At 51.2% G+C, this 8,392-nt stretch overlaps 2 non-coding genes and 1 pseudogene across 2 annotated transcripts; all 3 read right to left on the bottom strand.

The window, feature by feature from the left end:
- The window catches only part of LOC148271055 (large subunit ribosomal RNA), a 4,731-nt pseudogene extending 2,291 nt beyond the window's left edge, over nt 1-2,440 (bottom strand).
- Nucleotides 2,441-2,765: 325 nt separating this feature from the next.
- LOC148271054 (5.8S ribosomal RNA) lies at nt 2,766-2,927 on the bottom strand. Its single transcript, XR_015825213.1, has one exon. It is a non-coding gene; the product is annotated as a 5.8S ribosomal RNA (ribosomal RNA).
- A 279-nt stretch (nt 2,928-3,206) lies between these two features.
- On the bottom strand, nt 3,207-5,146 carry LOC148271053 (small subunit ribosomal RNA). Its single transcript, XR_015825215.1, has one exon. It is a non-coding gene; the product is annotated as a small subunit ribosomal RNA (ribosomal RNA).
- Nucleotides 5,147-8,392: the final 3,246 nt, after the last annotated feature.

Below are 8,392 nucleotides of genomic sequence, written 5' to 3'. Positions count from 1 at the left end.
TCTCGGCCGATGACCTCTTCCCGACCAGGCCCGACACGCCACGGCCCTCAGAGCCAATCCTTATCCCGAAGTTACGGATCCAACTTGCCGACTTCCCTTACCTACATTATTCTATCGGCTAGAGGCTCTTCACCTTGGAGACCTGCTGCGGATATGGGTACGAGCCGGCGCGACATCTCCGCGTATCCCTCACCTGAATTTTCAAGGTCCGAGGGGCCGATCCGGACACCGCCGCATCGGCGATGCTCTTCGCGTCCCGAGCCCTATCTCCCCGCTATGGGATTCCAGGGCGCTCGAACGCTCAGGCAGAAAAGATAACTCTCTCCGGATCTCCCGTCGGCGTCTTCAGGCCACTTTGGGTTACCCCGACGAACTCTCTTGCGAGGGAACGATTTTTAAGACGGTTCCGCAGCCGGGTTCCGGAACTGCAACCGGATTCCCTTTCGCCCGACGGGTGTGATATTATTATAATGTATATATATAACTTTACACCATCATCAACATCGGATTTCTCCTAGGGCTTAGGATCGACTAACTCGCGTGCAACGGCTGTTAACGCGAAACCCTTCTCCACATCAGCCCTCAAGGACCTCGCTTGAGTATTTGCTACTACCACCAAGATCTGCGCCGACGGAGGCTCCAGGCGGGCTCACGCCCAGACCCTTCTGCGCACACCGCCGCGGCCATCCTACTCGTCGCGGCTTCAAAACGATCGCACGGCACGAGACCGCACGAACGTCCCGCTTGCCTGCGACGGTCGAGTATAGGCTGAACGCTACAGCGCCATCCATTTTCAGGGCTGGTTGCTTCGGCAGGTGAGTTGTTACACACTCCTTAGCGGATTCCGACTTCCATGGCCACCGTCCTGCTGTCATGAGCGACCAACGCCTTTTATGGTCTCCGATGAGCGTTCATTGGGCGCCTTAACTCGACGTTTGGTTCATCCCACAGCGCCAGTTCTGCTTACCAAAATTGGCCCACTTGGCACTCCCATCCGAGCTCCTACTTCATCTTCGAGCAAGAAGGAGATCTCACCCATTTAAAGTTTGAGAATAGGTTGAGGCCATTTCGGCCCCAATGCCTCTAATCATTCGCTTTACCGGATGAGACTGTCAGAATGGCGGAATAAATTCCGTCATGTTTCTCGAGCGCCAGCTATCCTGAGGGAAACTTCGGATGGAACCAGCTATTAGATAGTTCGATTAGTCTTTCGCCCCTATACCCAGTTCGGACGATCGATTTGCACGTCAGAATCGCTTCGGTCCTCCATCAGGGTTTCCCCTGACTTCGACCTGACCAGGCATAGTTCACCATCTTTCGGGTCCCAGCGTGTACGCTCTCAGTGCGTCTCGATAATCGCACGGGGGCTTTCTCGAAACGCCTCGGGAATGCGGCGGGGCGTCTGACGACGCCCGCGCATCTTCCCTGCGGCCGGCTCGAGGCCGACCTTTCACTTTCATTTCGCCTCTGGGTTTATCAGTGTTCCCGATGACTCGCGCACATGCTAGACTCCTTGGTCCGTGTTTCAAGACGGGTCCTGTGAGTGCCCAAAACAAAACCACCGCCGACCGGGACGCGTCCCGTCCGAGAGCGCGCCACTAGCCACGGACATCCGAAACGCGACACCCGCGACGCACTGGGCGCCGGGGGCCACGAGAAGGAAGCCGCTGTGACGCGACGGACGCCCTCCGAAGGGGCGGACGCGATCCTCGTTCTCTACCGTCGCTTTAAAACTCGCCCCGGCCGTGGACGCCGCGGCTCCGCCCCGCGGAGCGAGGCGGGACAGCCGCACGGCGCATTCGACCGAGGCGCAACGGGTCGCGGTGTTATACTGAGAGAGAAGTGCACGCGCTCCGGGAGCCCGGCTGCGCACCCGGACACCCCCCGCCCCGACAACGAGTGCCGAAGGGCGGAGGTGTGCGCCGGGACGCGGGCTCCGACGGAAGACACGATGAATCTCTCCGTTCGCTCGTTTGAGTTCCACAGGTTTACCCCTGAACGGTTTCACGTACTCTTTAACTCTCTCTTCAAAGTTCTTTTCAACTTTCCCTCACGGTACTTGTTCGCTATCGGTCTCGTGGTAGTATTTAGCCTTAGATGGAGTTTACCACCCACTTAGGGCTGCACTCTCAAGCAACCCGACTCTGGGGAGAGAGACCGTCGCGGCCGGCTACCGTCACCACGGGCCTGGCACCCTCTGCGGGTAAGCGGGCCCCGTTCAAGATGAACTTGGACAGGCAGCCGTGACTAATGACCGCGCGTGTATATATTACTCTCCTCCCTAACGCTACATTTCCCGGCGGCCCGCCTGGGCCGCAGGATTCAGCGCTGGGCTCTTCCCGTTTCGCTCGCCGCTACTCGGGGAATCCTCGTTAGTTTCTTTTCCTCCGCTTACTGATATGCTTAAGTTCGGCGGGTGATCTCTCCTGATTTGAGGTCGACAACAAAAAAAAATTCATATATATATATAAATATACATATATATGAATAATGTAAACGCTCTCCGGTTTCGCACGGTACCCGCGCGCGACGCAGAGCGCGAAGAAACGCCCCCGCGCGCCGGCCCGTGAGGACCGGCGGCGGGTTTCACAGCGTCGTCGCTAGCTCGAAAAGCGTCTCGGGGGGGACCGAGAGAGCGCGCCAAGTCAAATTTAACCGGACGTCCGTCCGGCGCTCGCGCGCCGGCGGACGACAGACCGGCAACACTCTCGCCGAATCTTCTCTCCGAAGAGAGAAGACGGCGAAGTCTGGTCGCATTGTGTGCGCGACCCTCAAACAGGAGTGGTCCGTCGACAAACTAAGTCTTGCTCGGACCGCAATGTGCGTTCGAAATGTCGATGCTCATGTGTCCTGCAGTTCACACTCTGACGCGCATTTAGCTGCGTTCTTCATCGACCCACGAGCCGAGTGATCCGCCGTTCAGGGTAATAGTGTTTTATGATATATATATATATATTGTTTATCGGTTGCGTTTTTTTCTTTTTTCTCTATCGGAAAAAAAATTACATTTTTCACAGAATATAGCCGGACGCGGGAATCGGGCCGACAGACCCGCCTCCCGCGACACCGGCAGTCCGCGGTTCGCGGCGGCGCCCTAGGGCGAAATTCCGCCGCAGTGTTTGCTTATTTTGCGCTCTGCGCGTGTGTATAAATATATTTATACTATATAAAAGAATGAAAATTCATTTTATATTATATTTCACAGGAAATGATCCTTCCGCAGGTTCACCTACGGAAACCTTGTTACGACTTTTACTTCCTCTAAATGATCAAATTCGGTCAAACTTTCCGACGCGTCGGATGCCCGAGACGAGCTTCCGCGCACCAGTCCGAAGACCTCACCAAATCATCCATCGGTAGTAGCGACGGGCGGTGTGTACAAAGGGCAGGGACGCAATCAACGCGAGCTGGTGACTCGCTTTTACTAGGAATTCCTCGTTCATGGGGGAGAATTGCAAACCCCAATCCCTATCACGAAGGGGTTTCATCGGGTTACCCGGGCCGTTAGGCCAAGGAGGACACGCTGATCCCTTCAGTGTAGCGCGCGTGCGGCCCAGGACATCTAAGGGCATCACAGACCTGCTATTGCTCAATCTCGTGCGGCTATATATACCGCCGGTCCCTCTAAGAAGATTTTCATTGTACGCCGGTAGTGAAGACCGCGAAACACACTTCCGCGACGCGAACGCCGCAAGATGCGCGCCCGCGGACTCCTGTGATACCGGTTGCACGTCTATTTAATAGGCTAGAGTTACGTTCGTTACCGGAATTAACCTGACAAATCGCTCCACCAACTAAGAGCGGCCATGCACCACCACCCACCGAATCGAGAAAGAGCTGTTAATCCGTCAATCCTTCCAGTGTCCGGGCCTGGTGAGTTTTCCCGTGTTGAGTCGAATTAAGCCGCAGGCTCCACTCCTGGTGGTGCCCTTCCGTCAATTCCTTTAAGTTTCAGCTTTGCAACCATACTCCCCCCGGAGCCCGAAAGCTTTGGTTTCCCGGGAGCTGCCCACCGGGTTAAAATTATGAAACTTCGGCGGATCGCTGGCTGGCATCATTTATGGTTAGAACTACAGCGGTATCTAATCGCCTTCGAACCTCTAACTTTCGTTCTTGATTAATGAAAACACCTTTGGCAAATGCTTTCGCTTTAGTCCGTCTTGCGACGATCCAAGAATTTCACCTCTAACGTCGCAATACGAATGCCCCCAGTTGTCCCTATTAATCATTACCTCTGGTATCAGAAAGCCAACAAAACAGAACCGAGGTCCTATTCTATTATTCCATGCGTACAATATTCAGGCAAGTGTTAGCCCGCTTTGAGCACTCTAATTTGTTCAAAGTAAACAGCCGCGACGGCCCGCCTCGGCGCGCGGCCGCCCGCGAGGACGACCGCAACACACTGGCGGTGGACGCACCGGCGAGAAGCCCCGCAGACGTGCCTGTCGTACCGCATTCGGTAGACCGACACCGCAGGACACAATTTCAACTACGAGCTTTTTAACCGCAACAACTTTAGTATATGCTATTGGAGCTGGAATTACCGCGGCTGCTGGCACCAGACTTGCCCTCCAATGGATCCTCGTTAAAGGATTTAAAGTGTAATCATTCCGATCACGAGGCCTCGGACGAGTCCCGTATCGTTATTTTTCGTCACTACCTCCCCGTGCCGGGAGTGGGTAATTTGCGCGCCTGCTGCCTTCCGTGGATGTGGTAGCCGTTTCTCAGGCTCCCTCTCCGGAATCGAACCCTGATTCCCCGTTACCCGTGACAACCATGGTAGTCGCATAAACTACCATCGACAGTTGATAAGGCAGACATTTGAAAGATGCGTCGCCGGTGCTAGACCGTGCGATCAGCACAAAGTTATCTAGAATCATCTCGAATGGCGACGGACGGGGCGCGAACCCCGCCGCCGATTGGTTTTTGATCTAATAAAAGCATCCCTCCCGTTGCCGGTCAGGACCTCGTTTGCATGTATTAGCTCTAGAATTGCCACAGTTATCCAAGTAACTATGTACGATCTAAGGAACCAAAACTGATATATTGAGCCATTCGCGGTTTCACCTTAATTCGGCTTTTACTGAGACTTGCATGGCTTAGTCTTTGAGACAAGCATATGATTACTGGCAGGATCAACCAGGGAGCTGTTCATTTCTATATCGCTCCAGGATACGAAGGGCGTCTGAGGCGCGACGGAGTCACCCGCCGCGACACGCTCTTTATGTTCGCACCTATATAACTCACATTCTCGCTCGCTCGAGTTTGCACTCTCGCGATTCACGAGTCTGTTCGTTTTACTTTTAAATTCACTTTTTAACAAGTGAACGCTGGACCTGACGAGACGGACCACATGGATCTTCTCTTTGGCCAAAAATTTAATTCCCTTTCGTCAAATATTAACGTACGAGAGCGCACGCCTTCGGCGCGGCAATAGTGGGGACGTGGATTAGAATCCTACGACCGTTCTCGTTTTTGTTCACGGTGTTCTCTGCTTGCGCGGAACTCCAGAGTTTGTAACACGGGCGAAGTGCAATGCTCGCTCAGCCGCACAAAGGAGCTGAACGGCCACACGACGTTGATTTTCGCAAATGTAAAGCCGGCGCGGCATATCGGCCGCCGCAATGTGCGAACGCGGTGAAAAATGTATTTTAGCTAACGCCATGAGAGACGCGCATAATATACGTACGGCGACGGGTGTCGGCGTCTCGCACGCCGGGCCGCCAGCCATGCGGGGAGCCTACGCGCGTTTCAGGCGAAACGTAAATGAGCCGATGGGTAAAACGCGCGGTACGGTCGGGACTTGGCAAATTCTGCGAGATGATTTTATTTTTTCTTTTCTTTTTTCGTTTGAGAAGACGAATATGGAAAGAGATTATGATTGAAAAATTAGACTTATAATTTGGGTAGGAAATATTTTTGTTTTTTTTTTTTATTTTTTATTTTTTATTTTTTTTTTTATTTCACATTCACATTTGGATCGGAAGGAGGGACGAAATAAAAATCGGCGGGGGTGCATTTCGGATCGTCGCTCGGTGGAAATATTCGATAAACGAAAAATTTAAGTTTCACGCGGAGCGCGCTCGCGACCGCCGCGAGACGTCTCGCCGGGAGGGGGCCTCGTTCTCGCATTAAAACTCGGCGAGAGGGTATAAAATATTTCTAAGTTTTTTTGTTTTTTTTTTTTTTTTTAATTTCACATTCACTTTTGAATCGGAAGGAGGAACGAAATAAAAATCGGCGGGGGTGCATTTCGGATCGTCGCTCGGTGGAAATATTCGATAAACGAAAAATTTAAGTTTCACGCGGAGCGCGCTCGCGACCGCCGCGAGACGTCTCGCCGGGAGGGGGCCTCGTTCTCGCATTAAAACTCGGCGAGAGGGTATAAATTATTTCTAAGTTTTTTTTTTTTTTTTTTTTTTTTAATTTCACATTCACTTTCGAATCGGAAGGAGGAACGAAATAAAAATCGGCGGGGGTGCATTTCGGATCGTCGCTCGGTGGAAATATTCGATAAACGAAAAATTTAAGTTTCACGCGGAGCGCGCTCGCGACCGCCGCGAGACGTCTCGCCGGGAGGGGGCCTCGTTCTCGCATTAAAACTCGGCGAGAGGGTATAAATTATTTCTAAGTTTTTTTGTTTTTTTTTTTTTTTTAAATTTCACATTCACTTTTGAATCGGAAGGAGGAACGAAATAAAAATCGGCGGGGGTGCATTTCGGATCGTCGCTCGGTGGAAATATTCGATAAACGAAAAATTTAAGTTTCACGCGGAGCGCGCTCGCGACCGCCGCGAGACGTCTCGCCGGGAGGGGGCCTCGTTCTCGCATTAAAACTCGGCGAGAGGGTATAAAATATTTCTAAGTTTTTTTGTTTTTTTTTTTTTTTTTAATTTCACATTCACTTTCGAATCGGAAGGAGGAACGAAATAAAAATCGGCGGGGGTGCATTTCGGATCGTCGCTCAGTGAAGTAAACGAAAAATTTAAGTTTCACGCGGAGCGCGCTCGCGACCGCCGCGAGACGTCTCGCCGGGAGGGGGCCTCGTTCTCGCATTAAAACTCGGCGAGAGGGTATAAATTATTTCTAAGTTTTTTTTTTTTTTTTTTTTTTTTTTAATTTCACATTCACTTTCGAATCGGAAGGAGGAACGAAATAAAAATCGGCGGGGGTGCATTTCGGATCGTCGCTCGGTGGAAATATTCGATAAACGAAAAATTTAAGTTTCACGCGGAGCGCGCTCGCGACCGCCGCGAGACGTCTCGCCGGGAGGGGGCCTCGTTCTCGCATTAAAACTCGGCGAGAGGGTATAAATTATTTCTAAGTTTTAATTTTTTTTTTTTTTTTTTAATTTCACATTCACTCTTGAATCGGAAGGAGGAACGAAATAAAAATCGGCGGGGGTGCATTTCGGATCATCGCTCAGTGAAGTAAGCGAAAAATTTAAGTTTCACGCGGAGCGCGCTCGCGACCGCCGCGAGACGTCTCGCCGGGAGGGGGCCTCGTTCTCGCATTAAAACTCGGCGAGAGGGTATAAATTATTTCTAAGTTTTAATTTTTTTTTTTTTTTTTAATTTCACATTCACTTTCGAATCGGAAGGAGGAACGAAATAAAAATCGGCGGGGGTGCATTTCGGATCGTCGCTCGGTGGAAATATTCGATAAACGAAAAATTTAAGTTTCACGCGGAGCGCGCTCGCGACCGCCGCGAGACGTCTCGCCGGGAGGGGGCCTCGTTCTCGCATTAAAACTCGGCGAGAGGGTATAAATTATTTCTAAGTTTTTTTTTTTTTTTTTTTTTTTTAATTTCACATTCACTTTCGAATCGGAAGGAGGAACGAAATAAAAATCGGCGGGGGTGCATTTCGGATCGTCGCTCAGTGAAGTAAACGAAAAATTTAAGTTTCACGCGGAGCGCGCTCGCGACCGCCGCGAGACGTCTCGCCGGGAGGGGGCCTCGTTCTCGCATTAAAACTCGGCGAGAGGGTATAAAATATTTCTAAGTTTTTTTGTTTTTTTTTTTTTTTTTAATTTCACATTCACTTTCGAATCGGAAGGAGGAACGAAATAAAAATCGGCGGGGGTGCATTTCGGATCGTCGCTCGGTGGAAATATTCGATAAACGAAAAATTTAAGTTTCACGCGGAGCGCGCTCGCGACCGCCGCGAGACGTCTCGCCGGGAGGGGGCCTCGTTCTCGCATTAAAACTCGGCGAGAGGGTATAAATTATTTCTAAGTTTTTTTTTTTTTTTTTTTTTTTTAATTTCACATTCACTTTCGAATCGGAAGGAGGAACGAAATAAAAATCGGCGGGGGTGCATTTCGGATCGTCGCTCGGTGGAAATATTCGATAAACGAAAAATTTAAGTTTCACGCGGAGCGCGCTCGCGACC

The sequence above is a fragment of the Micrasema longulum genome, unplaced genomic scaffold, assembly GCF_059751315.1.
Source record: "Micrasema longulum isolate JH-2025_06_02 unplaced genomic scaffold, ASM5975131v1 h1tg003139l, whole genome shotgun sequence".
In the NCBI taxonomy this organism is placed as follows: domain Eukaryota; kingdom Metazoa; phylum Arthropoda; class Insecta; order Trichoptera; family Brachycentridae; genus Micrasema; species Micrasema longulum.
Note: the sequence above shows the minus strand (reverse complement) of the source record. Positions and strands in the feature narration are given on the sequence as shown.